Source organism: Protopterus annectens, chromosome 8.part0 (assembly GCF_019279795.1).
Source record: "Protopterus annectens isolate FY-2018-M chromosome 8.part0, PAN1.0, whole genome shotgun sequence".
Classification (NCBI taxonomy): Eukaryota; Metazoa; Chordata; order Ceratodontiformes; family Protopteridae; genus Protopterus; species Protopterus annectens.
Genome location: NC_056741.1, coordinates 1,057,556,571 through 1,057,577,046, shown reverse-complemented (window position 1 = coordinate 1,057,577,046; position 20,476 = coordinate 1,057,556,571). Strand labels below are relative to the sequence as shown.

General features: G+C 37.7%; 1 protein-coding gene across 1 annotated transcript in view; it reads right to left on the bottom strand.

Moving 5' to 3' along the window:
• LOC122809216 (probable G-protein coupled receptor 33) overlaps window positions 1–20,476 on the bottom strand; it is a 351,141-nt gene that overhangs the window by 215,324 nt on the left and 115,341 nt on the right. The window contains exon 4 of the mRNA XM_044080526.1: window positions 16,332–16,416. The gene's annotated coding sequence lies outside the window, so the exon portion shown is untranslated. The remainder of the gene's footprint in view (window positions 1–16,331; window positions 16,417–20,476) is intronic.

Below are 20,476 nucleotides of genomic sequence, written 5' to 3'. Positions count from 1 at the left end.
TCACTAGTTTTCTGTTTCCTTATCAGTTTCTGAGAAGACCAGGGTGAAGTCTTGTGACATGATAGCCATTTCTCTTTTTGCACTGTCAGCCATTTATCTTTGTTAGATAAGTTATGACAATTGAGTCTTTGTAAGTATTGTAGTTCTGCTATTTCAGAAAGCCTCTAGACTCATAGCCATCTGTTATTAATATTTTCTAAGCCTATAGCATATCTTTGCTGCCATGCAAACACATTTTACTAGGCTAATCACATTTGTTTGCTACATATTTCTTTCTGCATACTTTGCAGGTTTTGTGGCACATACTGTTTCTAACAATATCAAACTATTACTATGAGGGAAGACAGCTTTATTTTTATATAATATCTATCAGGTAGGCAGTTCAATTCTCACAATGATTGTCTAGGGGTGTAGTCAGAGGTAAGTAACACTTCAATGTCAAATGTGCTGTGCCTACTTCTGTGTCAAATGTGCCGATTCCACTTACACTGAGGAGAATACATTTAACTTTACACAGTGGTCACTCTGCATTTTATATCACTTTTAACATAAACATCCTCTCTGCACCACACTGATGGGGTCATTCAGTCAAACGTGTACTCTCTCCCCTTAAAGCCAGACTTCTCCTGTGGTACTTGCAACTAAAACTGTGCTGTGCAGATTGTGTAACTAGGTAGGTAGGATGTTAAATTCTCACTGTGGAGGCATTCTGTGTGTGGCTGCATTATCAGCTTCCTGAACAGACATGCTGTCTCAACTTTTTATAAGGGGAAACTTTTAAATGATGTGGGTATTCCACTATCCCTTTATTCCAGTGTTATCAAAAACATCTTCTCCGCAACACAGTGAAGAGATCATCCTGTCAAAAGTGAACTCTGTACTCATAAGAGACAGACTTCTCCTGTGCTCCTTGCAGCTAATACTGTGTTGAATAGATTGTGCAACTGGCTAGGTAGGTGGTTTAAGTCTGACAATGGTGAGCTTGGGTGTCTGTATGGTTCTATTGTCATGGAAGTAAACCTTCAACAACATATATGCTGCATCCACATCCACTCAGGAGAACACTTTAACTTTGGACATGGCTCCCTCTGCAATTTATCCTACTTTTAACAATTACTTCTTTTCTGCAACATAGTGATAAGGTCAGCCTGACAAATAAGCACTCTTTCCCCCTAAGAGTCAGACTTGTCTTGTGGTGCTTGTGACTAATAATGTGCTGTCTAGGTTGTATAACTAGATAGAAGGGAGGTTCAAATCTTACAGTGGGAAACTTGTGTGTATGGTTACAATGCCAGTTACTTATAGCTTTCTGAACAGTTTGCTGTATAAACTTCCATTCAGTGGAAGATTTTTACATGGGAGAGGATGCCCCATCTACATATCCCACTTTTACCACAAACATATTCTCTCTATTCCACTGATAAGGTCAACATGTCAAAATTGCACACTGTGCCCTTACAACTCACAGTTCTCCCATGATGCTTGTAGCTAATTCTGTGTTGCATAGACTGTGTAAGTAGGTAGGGGGTTCAAATCCAACATTGGGTACATAATGTCAGATTATGTGTGCCGTAATGTACAGTTGTGTCTGTGACAACACCCTTATGCAAAATTCCACTTAGTTGACTTATTTTGCCAGGTAGAGGATTACCCTATAGATTTCTATTAGCACCAGTCAATAAACATTTTTGGAAATGCAATGCTTTGATCATGCTATAAAAAAGAATCACATCAAAGTGCTCATATGAGTTGCTTTGTGGTGCTGTTTGATGATACTGTGCTCCCTAGACTATATAAGTACAGAAGGAGGAGGTTTGAATCCATGAATGATGAACTACTGTCAGTCTGTATTTGTCTGTCAAGCTGTAAAGAGAAGGCTTGTAATGCATTTAGATGTGTAGTGTTGCTGTGCACTCCAACTGCTTTTATACATTTTGTTAGTAACATCAGCATATGAATGTATGGTGATTTCCTCCATTTAAATGTGCACTGCCACAGACATAAAAGCACATCTTGTGTGGCCTGTGCAATTCAGGCTGTGTTCTGTACCTTGTGATCTTAGATAGTCTATTCAAATCCATTCATTACTCCTTAAGCTCACTTGTGTCAGTATGTCTGTGAATGTGCAGGTAGGTAACAATGTTGCCAGCTAGCTATCTTTGGTATACGTGTATGGATGGGGATTCCTATTACAATGATTTCTGCTCCTTTTCCACACCGAAATTCTTTCTTTAGCAGTTTGTTTTTTCCATGAGAACTACTAACACTTTTCTTGTGGCATGAAAACATGAGACAATGTTTTGTATGTTTATGCCTTAGTAAGGCACATGTTTGAATGGATGATTGTCCACACATTATGCCTGATTGTCATACTCACAGCACATTGACAGTATCATGTATATTGTGTGACTGGGTATACCTAACAGCAGGCAATTGTTGTTGTGTTGTGTCTTTCGGCTTTTCCCGGTTAGGGGTTGCCACAGCGGAACTCTGGTCCGCTAATGATTGGTAGTTCATTTTTACATGCCGAGTTACCAGCCCTGATGCACAACCTCCAACGAAGGTATGCCCATTCACGCATGTCTCCACACAGAAGACGCTCTAGCTGAGAATCGAACTGGACAGCGTCTTACTGAGAGGCGACAACCACCACCGCGGATCCCTAACAGTTGAGTGGAAAACACACATAAAGCAACACTATTTTAAAGAAATGGCAAGCACTTATCTCCTTTGTAGCAATAAAATGATCCTACTGCTGTTATAAATGAATTACATCTGAAAATGTTATAATGTGGACAATTACAGTGGGAAGTGGGAGAAGCCTCCCCAGAGCTCTTTTATGTTATATAAATTGCAACACAATCATATGATGTAATGACTTCACATAGGTGTGTTTAGAGTTCCACTGTGGTGCATGTGATTCATGTAAATGGTTCATAGCTTGCTGTTTAGTTCCAAAGCCAAGGGTAGCATTCTATGACTGTATTAACATTACACAAAAACACTGCATGAAGTTATTATTGTCAATTTTATTTTATTTATTATTAATGCAAATAATATATGTATTTGTGTTGTTTACATGGTGTTATGGCAGTGTTCGCTGTAATGCCTTGTGAGCATGCCTAGTATAATCCTGTATTACATCTATTCCATGTACAAATGGAGACCTTGAACTACTGCAATGTCATCAGATCTGTGTTGTTATGTGTCAGTTATGTATTTTGATTGCAATTTACAGTTTATGATACACATGTACATAAAAAAAATGCTTGTATAAGACGTGTCAGTGTAATATACCCTTCTATTTATGGTTGTCCAATGACAAATGGTAAAACATCCCTTTTGGTTATGCAAGACACAAATTCTGTATAGCTCATGCCTTGTTTATACAGGATGGAGTGGAGGATAATGCAATACACTCAGTTATCATACATATATTCCCTGTATATATGTCTCAGTGTCATGTTCAATAACTGCAATGTATGTGAATAGCATATAATGTATCCACTGTTCTTGTTAACTATTAACTCAGCTCTGCCTATTATCAACATTAATATCACATTTACTCCCCCTTCTTACAATGTTGCACTGTGTCCCTCTCACATTCATTGTTAACATGTCAGTTTTTAAGTTATGTACATGAGTAAACAATTGCAAAGAGAGTAATTTATTATTACCATCAATATGGATGTCTCCCTATTGAAAAAAATTTCTGTCTGGCATTATCACATTTGAATGCATTAACTGAGTACATTTTTTCTATTTACCCTCCCCTCATAATTATCCCTGTACTGTTCATGTTGTACTTTGTGTAAATTTGCCCAATAAGCTGCATCTACATGTTTAAATGTCACTTACCTTTACTTCATATACGCTGTCTAGGCATGCTTGTATAATATGTTTGCCTAAAGGCAAGTATTTTTGTTTGCATTGTGTACACATGCTTCCAGCACCATTTCATGGCTGCCAACACTGTGCTGTCTATGAAACGGTGCATGTAATCATGTAAATACAATGACCTCTGTTGCTCATCATGCTAATGGACTACAAACATGGAGGGTTCACACAAAGCCTACAAAATTGTTAATGAATCACAGGGTATGTCTTCATGACTTTGAACTTTCAGTGTCAGTATTTTGAAGATCACAGATTTATTTCTCACAATATGAAATGGAAGCTAATTATTTAGTGTTATTTTCCCTCTTTCTTCTGTATATTTGTTTTTTTTTCAGTTCTTTCTTGTAGTTATTTGGTATTTTGCATTGCTGAGCTCTTTTGCAGCTTTGCATTATGATTTTCCTATTTATTTGCCAGTTCTTTCCTTGGAATTTTGTTCCTCTATTTTGTTTGTGAAGTTTTTTTTTTTGTATATTTATAGAGATGCTTGCTGTGTTTCTTTTTTGGTAGGGTATCCTGTATAGTTGTTGTGATGCCCACCACTGAAACCAATATGTGATGGCCACCAATATGCGTTGTCCCCATGCTGGCCAGTAATCAAGGAGCCTGAATCCTTACCACTTACACTGGAGATGGACATGCACCTGGAATACAAATGGATACACTCAGAATTTCCAGATGCTGACCTCTGTGCATCAAGCACAATTTCACTTAAGAGCACACAGGGAACACACTCAGCCTGGTGTCTGGATGTCTCTTTATCTGTCTTCCTCCAGGTTCCCAGTAAGACTCCCCTCTAGCATGGCTGTTATGTCCTCAGCTGAGTGTCCAAGCTTAGTCCTCCAGCACCCTCTCTGTAAACCCAGTGCTTCCTTTCCCTGCCCCAAGTGGCTGACACACACACACGCACTCTTTAAGATTTAACTTTCACACACACACACAAAACTAGGAAAGGGTGGCACAGATTACCCACCCTACCGACTTTGCCCAGACTATAAAGTAATTATCACTGCCACCAGTCAGTTACTATAAGGCTCTTAAAAGGGTATCCAATTATATTGTGTAATATTAATACTAATACAAATAGTAGTAGTTCATCAAGCTGGCTAGGCCTTCTGGAGTGGTCCACACAGTGTCACCAAATAAATAAATAATAAAAGTACACGAAGATACTGAATATATAATTCACAGTAAACCACAGAGTTCAGAACACAGGAAATATTGAAAAGAACATTGATGGTCAGACTCAGACAAATAAAAGAAAAACAATATCTAAGCTAAACTTCCCTATGTTCCTGACTGAATCTAAGAGAACTGCTGTTCCTTAGTTAAGTTACTTACTATCACAAGGTAAGATGCTGTGGGTGAGGGCCTTTCTAGTCAGGCTACTCAAACAGAATACTTAATCCTCTGATATTTCTTTTTGAAAAATATGACTTCCAAGAGGGCTGGCAGAATGACCTCATCTGATCACCTGACTCTAGATTCTCACAGTATTCCCTTTTGAAGCTGAGACAGGAAGTTTGCACAGATGGCCACAATGCACATGCAAATGTTTATGGCAATGCCTGGGGTCTCCCCTCTTCTCACTGTGCTAATGGACAAGGGCTCTGACCCAGTGTCTCCAGTCCTATTACAACATTGTGGGATACCTTTTAATGGTTTAACAACTCATTTACATTTCCCTTATTTTTCTTAAAGTTAACCTTTGCTGTGCTTGTATCCTTTATTAAAGCATATACATTTAATTCAGCTACAATAATACATGTACATTTCTCTTCATTTCAGCAGAGTGCACTGTTGATACATTTCAACATGAGCAAAGCTCACAAATACATTTTCAGCACAAGCATCTGTACAAAATCAGTTTGATATACACATTACTTACAGTTCTAATACATTTGTAACACAAACATCTTGTATAAATCAGTTTGATATTCAAAGGATATATCATTCTTTACAAAACTTCAGCTGGCTATACTGACACTTGCCCATATCATCATAGTTGTCTTACTTGGTATGTTGTTGTATATATTTTGGTTGTTGTTGTTGTTGTGGTATTGTTTGATATGTATGGTTATATGATGCATTTCTTGTTTTTTGTGATATTAATTTATGAATGCTATGCTTAGTTTAGGTATTTTGTGCATCAGTGTAATATATTTTATTTACTTGGTTGTTTGCTTGTTTATTTATTTATTTTTGTAGGTATGGTAATATCACTGATTTCTTCTAGTTAAGTTAATGTGAAATTGTTGGTCCCTACTTGCAATTTCACTAACCATGTACCACCACATCCTGAAGTCAATTCTTAATTTTCCACACTATTTTCTCCCTTTCATTTGTCTGACTTATCCCTTTGGGCTGGGGCCCACATGAGAGGGAGAAGCAGAAGGGAAAGGAACAGAAAGAAGTTCAGGCTCTTGTGGTTCTGTAATATCTTGTTAGCCACCAAGGAAACTTTTAGTGCTATGGGGGAAGGAAACTTTAACAGGGCAGACTATGAATATATCATGCACATCACTGTACATAGAATCAGCTAGCTTCAGACCCACCCAACATAGCACCCCCAACATTACTGAAGAGCTGTGTCCTACCCCCAAACCCTCCTTCCTAAAACAACAACAAAAAAACTTTATATCATTTAAACTGTAGCAAATTGCTTGCTACAAACTGTAGCGATCAGTTGCTACAGTTTATACCATGCACAGAACCTATAGTGCTCCGACAATTTTACTTAAAAAATAAAATAAAAAAAATCTTTATATCTTTTAACCTGTAGAAAACTGCTTCCTACAAATTTAGCAAGCAGTTGCTGCAGGTTATACCACTCATAGATCTGTACAATGTTCAGATTTTACTTGAAAAATAAATGAAAAAAAATATTTATTTCTTTTAAACTGCAGTTTAGACCATGCACAGAGTGCTATAACACTCATGCTTGACTGTAAATGCAGTGCCAGCGTTTAAAATCTGGTAAGCACTAAAGAGCGATTGGGGTCAGATTGCTGATTATACCCCCTAACATCTTGCACCTGGGTAATATTTTGTATTTGTGTTGTGCTTTTTTTGAATGCTTAGTTGTGTGTTTTTTTGTGTACATTGTATTTTATTATTGTAGTCTTTGAGGCTTTCTCATAAAAGTCTGTGGGAATTTTATCATTCCAGAAATATCTTGGTCATGGGTGCTAATCCCAACCCTAACCCCAACCTTATAAATGATGTTATGAAAATACTTTTCCCTAGTAGTACAACTGCACAAGCCACTGAAACACACTTCACACAGACACATGCACACAACACTAAATGTATCCCTTTACCTCACACATACACTCCTACCCCTAATGTTAAAAACATTTGGTATATCCAAAAGCATACACTCCTACCCCAATGTCAAAACATTTGGTATATTCAAAAGCTTCTGCATTAGAAAAAACAAGCACTTATTTTCATTCAAGTGAAGCTCACACAGCAGAGGAGCAGCCAATGTTCCAGACATTAATATTGCCAACACTCAAAAAGAAGTGACTTCAGTGAAAAAACACAGTAGTAAATACTACTAACTAAAAGCACTTTATCTATCTATCTATCTATCTATCTATCTATCTATCTATCTATCTATCTGTCTATCTATCTATTTATTTATCTGCACATAAATGCACATATACTGCATATATATATATACACACACACACATATATATATATATATATATATTTAAAAGTTTCAATGATATGTCAATGTGCAGAAAAAATAACAGTCACGACATTGACTTTTGCATGTTGGCAATTAATCCTATTTGCTGATGAGGTGGGTCCCCTGGATATGATCCTGCTTCATGGGCAACCTGGGAGCAACAGCTGGTTAAGTGACTTGGTGAAGATCACACAGTAGGCAAATGAGTTCTGAGGGAATCAAGCCCTCTACCACAGGAATGATGGCTCATAACCTTAACCTCTGCACTAACTGCCAGTATAATTCCATCCAATTCCAAAAATGGAGCACTAAAAAAAAATCAATATTCTACCTATTGAAAAGCAACAGCAAATGCTAACTATTTCTGATAGACAAAATAAGTAAAAAAAAAAAAAACAGACATACTTTGCCTGAATAATGACACTGTTTGCGAAAACATTTTTCATAAGACAAGTGGGGTCAGAAACAGGCAGGGATGGGTTAACACATACGAGAAAGTATGGACAGGGTGACTTTGCACCATCATGGTCGTTGGTAACCCCAGACCTATGAACCTCACCAACATGATTTTCAAGGGTTTGACATATGTCATCATGGTTCTCATAAACAAAATACGAGGAACTTATAATCCCTCGACTCAAATCAATTTGACTTTGTAAAATGTAGATCATGTCTTTTTCTATATAGTTCACACAATAAAAAGTGGATGAAAGTGCTAAATACACTGTCCTAGTGTGGTCTTTGGATTTGTGTTACAGGACTTGTTCTGTTTGTGGTTCGTTTTGGTTTTCGGAGTTTTCTTAAGTTTTTGGTTCTACTATGCACACAACTTTCACCAACTTAGTTAAGGCTTTGGCACTATAACCCATTCTGGCATTATTGGCAGACTAGTCAAGCTGATTCCTATGCAACTAACTGGATACCAACTGGTGCATTGATATAATTCACTCTATTAGAACTGGCAGACTATCTTTCAAGACTGTTGTGACTAAGAGTGTACCCATGATTCTATTCTGGGACTGTTTCTATTTGATGTTTAGTTCTCTGATGTTAAATCCAACACTAAATGCCTTTAGCTGACCAAAATTACAGATGATTAGAAGCATACTTCTAAACCTCTTTGGCCAATAATTCTGGATAAAGGTAGAAAAATCAAGGATATTTTTTAAATATTATGCTAATTCACTTAAAAAGTTAATAGAACAGGTTTTACATTGACACACATTTACAGACCATTAAGAAGTATAAAACTCTAATGTCTGGCATTATTGACTGACTGATCTACCCCCCCAAAAAAATCAAAAATGTTATGAGCAACATGGCAACTATATGAGGCAAAACCAGGAATATTCTTCAAAAATTTGATTAGTTAAGATATATGATTGCAAGTATGAATCCATTATAAAGTCCACTAAGGACACCGATTGCCTCCAAGATTGCCTAACTCAGACAAACTCATTGTGCTAGGGTCATAGTCGAGAGATGAATGCAAAAATGTAGTATCATAAAGTTTGGGTAACAGGAGCTAGCACACACACCTGCCGCATAAAGGACAACCTTTTAAAACATATACTGCCATTGGACACCTAAGCACCCACCTGAAATTAATTATCCTTTGACCAACAAATCCAGTGCCATGAGGAAAGCCTTTTACCTTACCCAGCTGATAATTAGGGGCATTCCTTCACTGTCAGAAAAGATTAGTATTACTCTGTATGCATACCCTTTAGTAAGTACCAGTCCAAAGACATAACTTAACTGGAAAAAAAAAAACAGCGATTTCTTACCAGCAAATCACAGATATGAGCTCTCTAAGTTGCTTAGAGCATCTAAAATCATATTGTTCTTCTGTTCCTCACCTACAGACTCCTTCATTGTGATCCATGTCTGGCCTACAAAGCTGTAAATGATCCAGTTCTGCTTGATCTACAGTATAGCTGTGGTAGTAACACAAAAACAAGAGCAAGTGAACTAAATGTACCATATAACATAAACAGGACTTGCTGGCACCAAAGCTGTGCTCCATAGGAACAAGTACAGGCAAACTCCAGAAACAAACCCACATGGTGGAACCATCAAATCAAAAAGCTTTATAATAAAAGGAAAAGAATTTTGACCGAAAGTAAAAAGAGTAAAGCATGTTAAAACCCTTGTCACTGAAATAAACAAACACCTTAGTAGCTTAATAAAATCCATTAAAGTCAAGCTTGTGGCTAGAATAGTCACTCAAACTAAAGACAATCACAAGGCATTTTTTTAGTTATATTTGCTGATTCAGAATGATGTTATCTACACTGATAGTGAAACTATAGCTAACCTACTGGATGATAAATTTAGCTCTAACTTTACCCCTGTCTCCCTTCCATCTGTCCCTTAAGATATTCCTGAAACTAGCTGACCTCCAGCTATCACACAAGACTAAGTTCTATAAATTCTATCAAAGGCTAAAAATACTGCATGTATATGTCCTGACAACATCACTGGATGCATCTTAAATAGCATGAGGCACGATTTAGCCACACCCCTAACAACAATGTCTAATCTCAGCCACCATACAGCAAAAGCTTTTGACACAATTCCTCAGTCAGGCATAGTAGGAAAGCTAAATAAACTATGTCTAACCCCCTATGTCACCCAATAGATTGCCAATGGCTCACAGGTAGGATGCAGATAATCAAAATAGGGGGATTTACTTCCACAAAGAGAGCAGTCACCAGTGAAGTCCCCCAGGGTTGTGTGCTGGGATATTTCCTGTTTGACATCTACTTTTCTGAAGTAAAATTCAATACCAAAGGGCTCCAGTTGATAAATTTGCAGATGACTGCAAGAGAGGTGTAGTCATTGCATTCCTTAATGACTTCCTGCAGGAAGGTTTGTCTCAAATAAAAAACAGGTACAAAATCATGATCTGAAACTAAATGTTGAAAAATGCATTAATGTATCTTTGGGAAGCTGTTTACTGTGGGGAACTACCACATTGTGTATATGCTCCTAAGAGTTGACCTGATTGTTCAGGATTTGGGAACTTATGTGGACAGTGACTTAATGTTTGACCGACAAGCATCTTTTGTTGTAAGAAAGTCCCTCTATATTGCACAGCTTATAAACAAGAGGATTGTGTTTCGATCCAGGGATGTCATTGTCTCCCTTTACTTAACCCTCATTAGACCAATCATTGAATATAATACCCACTTTGGCATGTATCTATCCAGACACATGCAACAACTGGAATGCCCACAGAGGGTTTACTATGAGAATATCGAGTACACGGTCAGTGAAAATGAAAATATTCAACCTGATGTGGTTGATTCCTGTATCGCTGACCTGCAATATTTCGAGTGTGCAGTTAAACGAATACCACTGTGCATTCCCACATATATTATCAGAATTATGACTACAGATCGCAGTACAGTGGGGACCAAGAATTGAGCCTTTTCCCTACTGTAGTGCAATCTCGGAGTTGTAATATATAATTTGCAGGGGGTGTAGGGGAGTGCAAAAGTATTGTAGTCCATGATATGCAGTGGTGAAGTACAAAACATAATGTCAAAAGTGCGAATATGAACGTTTCGCTATACACATTTTGACATTCTGTCCTAATTAATATGCATCACATCGCACATCTGAATCAAAGATTTGAATATATTTTGTTCTTAATTTTGATATTTTCATAGTAAACCCCCACAGAGATATCCTACTAAAAGGACACAAGGCCTAAATGACATTCCTAAATGGACTGACTGAAAGGTCTGCCACTATACTCGGTATCCTACATACTGCTAAGAGGTGACCTGTATCTGGCATACAAGGCATCTTCTGACCCAGTTCTGATGGATTTATTGCACATCAGCAAGTTAAATAATGTCAGAAATTCTTAATCTAGGGATCTATACGTCTTCTGCAACATCAACAGAATGGTTTGGAGGGACAGATATATTTCACAGAGGATACAGCTGCTATGGAACAGACTTCTCATCCACAAAAACTAGAGTTCATTCCTGTAATTTTCAATAGCAACTTAGATCTACGGATGGGAAATAGAAAATTTTCCCCAGGACTGTCCCCTGTACTTCTAATGGACAGATGCAGCTCCTAAATGCTTTATGCCATGCATGGGTCCCCTCAAATTATCTATGGTAGGATCCAAGTTATTCTCATTAGGGATGATATATAATTATCAACCATGGGATGGGTAAGGCCAATCTATAACCAAATGGGATAGGTTACTTTGAGCACAAAAAAGGGAAACTGACTAGGCTTAAAATGACCCACAAGGGCGGCCAGCCTAGTTTTTACCTATGAACCTATGAAAGCTATCTCTAACAAAGAATCCCCCACTCCTGGAACACTCCTGCTTTTTGCCTATCAATGTGTTCAAATTTAACTTAGACGAATGTAGGGAAACCATGAAGGTACCCCGCACCTAGTGTCCTGATCCATTACGGACAGGAGGAACAATTAGTAGGGAGTGCCAGGAGGTCTTCAGTAGCTAGGCTTCAAAGGCTCTAGCTGATCTATTGCCTAATAACAACCTATGAACTTATAAACAATACTGACAAAGGTGATGCACAGGCATGCAAATCAGGACTGGGATGCACCAAAAATATTTGAGCATCTGCTCTGCTGCCTGACAACCAATGAGTTTTCCACAATCAGTTGGTCATCTATAACCCGGTGGGTAAGGGTCAGTTATTGGAACTGTTAGTTGAGTAACCATCAGATGTTTTTTTTTCTATTAGACCTGCCATCCCCATTATATGCACACATCTTACACAAGATTGGGAAGCAATGGACCTTGTGGTTGAGCTTTGCACCTCCATTTGCTATGTAACTGTGGCCCTGACCCACCTTGTAGACAGCAGCTCTGTGTAATCCTGGTCTCTATAAGGGATTCGGGCATGAAGCATATGCACAGATGCACAATCCTCGGCCCTGTCCTAAAGAAGAAGAGGTGATGACCCTTAAACCTTGTCATTCTTCTTCTCCCCATTTCAGCTCCAACAGATGTCTATGACGCATGTCAAAGTGGGTCGTCTGGGTTGTAATCAGGACTTTATCTCTCTCCAGCAACAAAGATAGTAGTTAGAATGCTATTCTTTAGAATGTTCTGCATCTGAGCATCTGATTATATTTACTTAGTACCTTTATTGTAAATGGTCATAGGGGAACTGACGTATAGCTTTATATCTAGACACTGAAATAAATGTTTCAGAATACACTTGGTGTCATGGCCTGGAATTATTCCTGTTTTCTGTTGGAGGGTCTATATGACCTCTGTTCAAAAGGCAGGGTGAAACTAACGTTCATAACATATAAGTACTTTGCCATTGTATCAGAATTAAACAATTCTAAACGTTTTACTAGATAAGGGCATCTGCACAGAGGATGTGGCCTAAACTCCATGTAGCTTCAAAGACAGCATGTAGCTGTAGTAAGGTTGAGATGCCATGAAGTCCTTGAAAGTCAGGTGCATACAATGATAATTCTCTAATGCATTTCTTATGAATTGTTACATGAGAATTGACACATAGCCTGATATACTGTTACCAAAAACAGTGTTTGTCAGGGTGTTTTGTGTCATAGTCTGATGTTATTCCTGGTTTCCTCTGGGTATATGTGACTGCTCAAATAGGCACATAAGTCTAATCCCTAGCATTTATTTGTTGAAGTTTATTATACCAAAAGCAAAAATCAATTTTTTCCAGCAAAAGCAGCATTTCTATTACTGTTTATAAGATGAGGGTGAATGCCCATGCTTTGATAAAGGCAATGTGCTGTTGTCTCAGTCTGGCATAATACCCAGTATGCACTGTGTGTGTATGTGTGTGTGGGGGATATACCTACTGCTCAAAATTAAGGGTGAAGCTAATGTACAGAATGTGCACCAAGTTGTTATTTTACCAGATATATTTAACAGGTAAGGCAACATTTCTGTTGCAACATACATGTGAGGCTTAATTTACATACAGTGATAATGTCAATTTGTTGTCATGTTAATCAGGATTGAGATGCAGTGAATCCTTAACTGTAGAACAGCATTATTAGTTGTATTTGTATCCAGATATCTTATCACAATTACCTAAAATGTTTATTATCATATATCATGTGGGAACTAACATATGGCCTAATACACAGGTACCATATTCAGTGTTTTAGAGGACTTTGGGTGTCATAGACTAGCTTTGTATAAGTTTGAAATGTAGATGTTATATTTAACTTTGTACACTATATAGAAGACAATGTTTGTTTGTTTATCTTTCAGCTTTTCCCGGTAAGGGGTCGCCACAGTGGAACTCCGGTCCTCTAATGATTGGCAGTAGATTTTTACGTAACGCCAAGGTGCCAGCTCGACGCCCAACCTTCAACGAAGGCACACCCATTTATGCACACATGTCTTTTGAACGCTACCCAACTGCGGGGAGGACATGCAGACTCCACATAGAAGGCACTCCCAAGCCCAGCCGAGAATCAAACGGGAGAACCTCTTGCTCTAGTCTAAAATCCTTTCCTGGGTAGTCATTACATAAGAAACAAGACTCCTATATATTATACCACATTTTTTTTACTTGTATGATGTAATGATTAAAATATCAACACTTCAGGAAGTTAAAGGAGTGATATAAAATTCATCACTGAGCTGCAAAGAATCATTAAGTGCGGAATAACAGTCTTGTGTACACTTTGTAGCTATATACCCAGTTTTACTACTTGAATGTTTATTAACATAATCTCAAGGGCATTTAAGATAATGACTATTCATTTTGCCTCATATTTGGTTTTACCGGGGTGTTGTACCATACAAATCCTATCACTGTCTTGCTTTGAAACTGCTTCAGTGGCTTTAGTTCCCCCAACTTCTTTTCCTTTACTAGCTACAGTTCACCCACACCTTACTAAACAGACCCTCACCCTGTCCTTCCCTCTCCTCCCACTACACTCCCCTCTTGAATGCTACACAGTTCTGATCAACACCTTCTCAATATTTATAAAACCAGCAAAAACATTGGTAAGCTTCTTTATAAAAGCAGTGTCCCAAGCCTGGAACAATCTCCCACCAAATATTTGAAATATCAACTGTACAAACTACTTCAGAATTGAACTTAAATATTACCTGCTCAATTTCAGCTCCTGCCCATGCTAGGACCCTACTTAATCTCCCCTCCCTCACATCTCCTTATACCTGTCTCTACTCTAAATGTTACAGCCTTCTACCACTTATACTCTCTATTAATAGCAGCATTTATTTTCATTCTAAACTCTCAAATGGTGCTCTCTCAGCATCTATTTTGGTATATACTTGTCATGTAACCCTCTGTTACTGTAAACCTATGCAATGATATCAATGCATAATTTTCTTGCTTTTTGAATGCATCAATATGTAATTATCTTGCTTTTTGCTTTCTTGCATTTTTGAATGTATGATTAACTATGCAATATTCCTGTATCTTGAATGTATGCATGTTAATATGTTTTTTTTTTGTTTTTGGAGCTTTTTTCCTTGAGTCTCCACTGAAAACAGGCCTTTGGCTCAGCTGGACTAACCCTGTTAACAAATGACAAATGAATAAATAAATATATTTAACGTGCTCAGTATGTAGAATGCTTTAATGCTCTAGAGTAGAACTTTACTGAGTTTTCTTTATACTAGAAGCAAAACTCATATATTTCACGCAAAAAATATATTTATTTTTAAGTTCTAACATTTTGTGGCTGATAATAAAATCTCATAGGGGACAGAAACATAACCTGTGCAAAAAAAGCAGGGATTCATAAGCCTTCGCTAACACAGTCTAACACTTGCATTGTATTCAGTTTCTATTGCGAGCATAGCATGTAAGTTTACTCAGTAGGCAGATTGTAATAATGACATAAAATATACTTTTAGTAGGCAGTCATACCATTAGAACTAAAAGGGCTATATGATTTTTCTGAATGAGAAAGTTTTTGTCAGTGGAATTATGACAGCCTTTCCCCACTTAAGACTCTTATTGAGTATAATACATTAAATATATAATATGACAACCAGCTAAATGCATTCTGCAGCTGAGAGTTATTTTATATTATTCTGAGAACTGTGTTACAATGCTTCAAATGCTTATAGAGATATGACCCTATATTGTTATAAACCTCCAGTAGTCTTACGACCCATATAATTAACTGGGGATCAACTTGGACCCTTCTCTTTCATTGGCCAAGTATACTAACACCAACTAAAACTGCTACAGATTCAAAGAGCTTATCTTGAAACAATATAGAGCCATTATGGTTGGGGCTAATTTCAGGTTAGAAGTGACTTTTGGAATATACATATTGGAACATCTGCACACTGTTCAGTTGGAAACAAAAGTGTAGGATTCAGTTCTCATCACAGTAAAAACATGTTACATAATGTTGCTGTGACTTCAAGCCTAAAGAGGGCATGCATAACTGTATAAACTTGATATTGTAATTCTTATTGTATATTTAAGCATAAAGATGACACTTAAAAATTGACCCTTTTCATTAAAATTCAAGATTTAAATGCATTTCATAAATGGCTATGCTTGTAATACTGCAACAATATGCCTTGAAAAAAGATTGAACTGCTTTGGTGGCAGGGCACTTTAAATACAAACAACAAACATAGCAAAAAAAAAAACAGTTAGTAGTCTGCGGGAAGTCATCTGGAAAATGGTCAGAACTAAAGGGGCTAAAACAACTACAGCAAATATAAATACAAAGACTAATAATGTTCTTACCAACCCTCCTGTTTCATTTATTCATTTCTAGTTTCTTAGTATTCAACTCTTGTTCTTTAAATATTTTTGTTTTCCATCTAGAGTCCTGAAAACAAAAATGAAAATACAATAAAAACATTGCAACATAAAAATAGAAATAAATGTGTAGATTTCTGAAAAAAATATTAAAGTATGTGTCCACTCATACTCTACATATATCATTGTGTCTTATTCTATACCACAGTACTGCAATGCCACTTCAAGCAGGCAAACAGCAAGCACTTAATCTGCAAAACATTTTAAGGAAAATATATTCCTTTGAATGTAAATACTTTTTTCTAGTTCAAGGAAAGTGCTAAACATGCATTGATAGAAAACTGAAGGGAGACATCCCCCAAAATGCAGTTGCTGCATATTCTGACTTCTACCATATTCCTGATGCATTTTTTTATGTTCTTTCCTCTTGCTGCCTGCTAATCATCTGCCACCTTTCAGTCAATCATTAGACTTCTTCTCTTATCACTGAGGGCAAAAGTGCATCAAGAAGAGCCATCAGACAGGCAGCCATCATGGAATTTATCCTTAAGCACTGTATCCCCACTGCATACTCAGTTACATGAGGGAACAGGGTATGAGATATGAGTCTGATCTAGCTGCATATTGTATGTGATATGTGTCTGATCGAGTCATCTTTCTCTTCCAGAAGATATGTTGCCAACAGGAAGTCTCATCCTCAAGCTCATATGGAGGTGTCTCTGGTCTCCACTAGAAAACCACACCCCACTTAGTGTGCTCACTAAATTCAGAGCTGCAGCTAGGTCAGTTGGCACCCCTTGCTGTTCCCAGAACATATTACCCACCAACAAGAAGTTGAAGATGAAACAAAAAATTCCAGTAAATAAGTGTAGCAAAGACTTTTTCCAGCTCCTTGCTACAGTTGTAAACATGTTCACAAAACTATGGCTGCTTAAATGAATATTGTGACTACACTCACAGATGATCATCAACTCACCTCATATGTCAATCATGTCCCCTGACAGCTATCACTTGGGCAGCCACTCACTTCATATTATCCTAGCCATGGTACTGACCAAGTATCCACAATCCATTTCTTCCCTGGGAGTGGAGAGTGAGCCACACCATTCACTTCTCCCTCTCCCTGCCTGGCGTCTCCAGTGCTCACCTGGTTAATAATCAGACCTCCTTCCATGACTCCAGACTGCCACATACAGACTTATATATAAACCTGAATTATACATAACAGCTTTTGCAAATAAAGCATGACTATAAAGAGTATGCATGCACGTGTATGCAGCATACATATGTGTGTGTGTGTGTGTGTGTGTGTGTTTCTGTGTGTGTGCACGCGTGTGTGTGTGTGTATGTGTGTGTGTGCATGCATGTGTGTGCATGCATGTGCATGTGTGTGCATGTGTGTGTGTGTGTATATGTGTGCGTGTGTGTGTGTGTGTGTGTGTGTGTGTGTGTGTGTGTGTGTGTGTGTGTGTGTGTGCACATGTGTGCATGCGATTGTGTGTGTGGTGTGGGTGTGTGTATGTTTATGGATTTGTGTTTCTGGTTAAGTGGGTGGCTCCAGCAGTATACTAATTCTAGATCTGTATTTCTTGACATGTGGCACCAAAAGTGTTTAGAAATAACTTCATTCTTACTGCAGAATGCTCTTATGTTTGTAGCATTCTGAGCGAATACATGCACACAGAGACACACACACACACACACACACACACACACACACACACACACACACACACACACACACACACACACACACACACACACACACTCTCTCTCTGACACACACTTTGTAGGCAGTTCTTCTTTGTGTGTACATGAAGCAAGCCAATTCAAAATGCAACCACAGAAAGGTCATACGCAACTGTTCATATATTTTAGTCTGTAGGTGTGGGTTGATGCTAATTTCTTTGCAAGTGGTTTGTTGTTTCAGCTTCCTTACTGGTGTGAAAAAGGAAATGTTTGATAAAAGTTTTCAGTATTTTCCATGATGCATATTTATTTATTTAAGTTTGATGACCGGGGAAGTCTACTGGGCCAAAGCACCTTTTCAGTGGAGGCTCCGAGAGAAAAGCTCCACAATAATGTAGGTTCCATCACAGATTTTTTATTTATTTTTTTTTAAAAATATAATTCAAACATATTCAACTTTTGCAAAGACAGTAATTCAATACAGAAAATTAAAAGTTTTCAGATTAGATGCACAATATTTACAGACATAAACTGTGACAGAATTTTAACATTTTTAGATTACATGCATTAAATTTTGCAGTTTGAATACATACGTTATAAAGAGGGACATGACTAATACAGAGACTAACCGTTACATAATATTGAGATATTATGATATGAACTTGTAGGGTTGAGCAGTCTTAAAATATATAGATACTACGCATATGCTGGTTAGGAGAAAAAGTATGTATATAGAGGGAGGGTTAGTATTTGACAGTCAGTTCTTGACAGGACTATCTGCCTTCTGATATTGATTTTATCTTACAGAACAGTTTTGTTATCTCACTTGTCTCAGGATATCCCAAGTATAATTCAGGCAGGAGAAGACTTTCCAGATTCCATCAAAGGTCAATTTATTTATTTATTCTAGTTTGATGACCGGGGAGGTCCACTGGGCTCGGGGAGCCCGTTTTCAGTGGAGGCCCGGGGAGAAAAGCTCCAACAATACATAGTTACATGAATAATTACGAAGAAACTTTGCATTACTGACAAATAAACAGGTAGCATTCATAAAGAAACAAACAATTACAATTTTGTTTAGGTGTAAAAGACAGGCAATGGCCTTGAGGCTAGATTTTACAGTATAGTTATTTATACATAATACAAATGAGCAAGGTTAGCTAGGTGAGAGGTTAGCCAGGAGTAAAAGTGGAGGAGACCTTGAGAGGTATAGGGTGAAGAGTAGAGTTGCATTTCATGTTTGAGTAAAGGTGAGAATGAAGGAGAGTTTTAAAGTTTTCGAGGTTATCGCAGGTCCTAAGAGTGGAGGGAAGAGCATTCCATTTTTTGGCTAAGGTGAAGGAAAGCAGAAGATGACTAGATGGGCGCTTGGGTTTGTGGATGGTGATAATGTTTTGGTGGGTAGATCTAAGTGTTCTATGGGGAGTATATGGTTGTAGGATATTGAATAGTGCAGGGCACTTGGTAGGTTGGAATAGTAGTCTATAGGCAGTTATGATTTGGAGAAAGTCAAGTTGGTTATGGAGTTCAAGCCAGTTTAATGAGTGAAGTGAGGAACAGTGATGAGAGGAAGATTTGGCTTTGGTAGCAAATCTGGAGATTTTATTGTAACATACTTCTAGTTTGGAGGATAGTGAGAAGGATAAATTAATAAGCAGAGGGGTGCCATACAGTAGAGAGGGAAGGAGATAAGTAGTGGCAAGTGTTAGTCTGGTAGCAGGAGAGAGGAAGTGGTTGTTTCTATAAAGTAGGCCGAGTTTTATGTGGGTTTTCTTTATGTTTAGCTGGATGTGAGTATTAAATTTTTTGTTGTTCATCAATGGTTACACCACGAAGTTTGGTGGAGGGAACGACCTCTAAAATAGAGTTGTTATGGCTGGTTATTTGGAATGAGTTTTTATCAATAGGGGAGGACATAGAAGGAGAGAATAGAAGGATTTTAGTTTTGTTAGCATTTAATGAGAGGTGATTTTGGAGCATCCAGTTTTTGATAGTTGAAGGCTGTTTGTGTCAGTAGTTGGAGATCTGTTAGGTTATTTCTCCCCAAAACATTCTCCGACTGATTATCGTCAATCTTTTTCATCTCAATCAGCCTGAGTAATGTAGGTTAGTGGATAATGTTGCACTTTTCCACTTACTTCATGAAACATGCTCCTTTAGGAGGGGGAGTTAACTAGTTAAGCAGGATTACTGTGACATTTCTGAAGTAACACCATCTGAAAATAAACATTTGCATGACCGTTTACAGCATTTACTGCTTAAATTAAAATTAGTGATGCAAAATTCCTCTGCACCTTTCAACTGTTAGAAGACATCGCAACAACTATGATCTGTAAAAGAAACTGCGTTCACTAGATGCCTGGATGTTACAGAATATAACACAAAATACATATAACTAGAAAGCAACTGGTAGGGTTAAGATGAACACTTTCAACATTTAA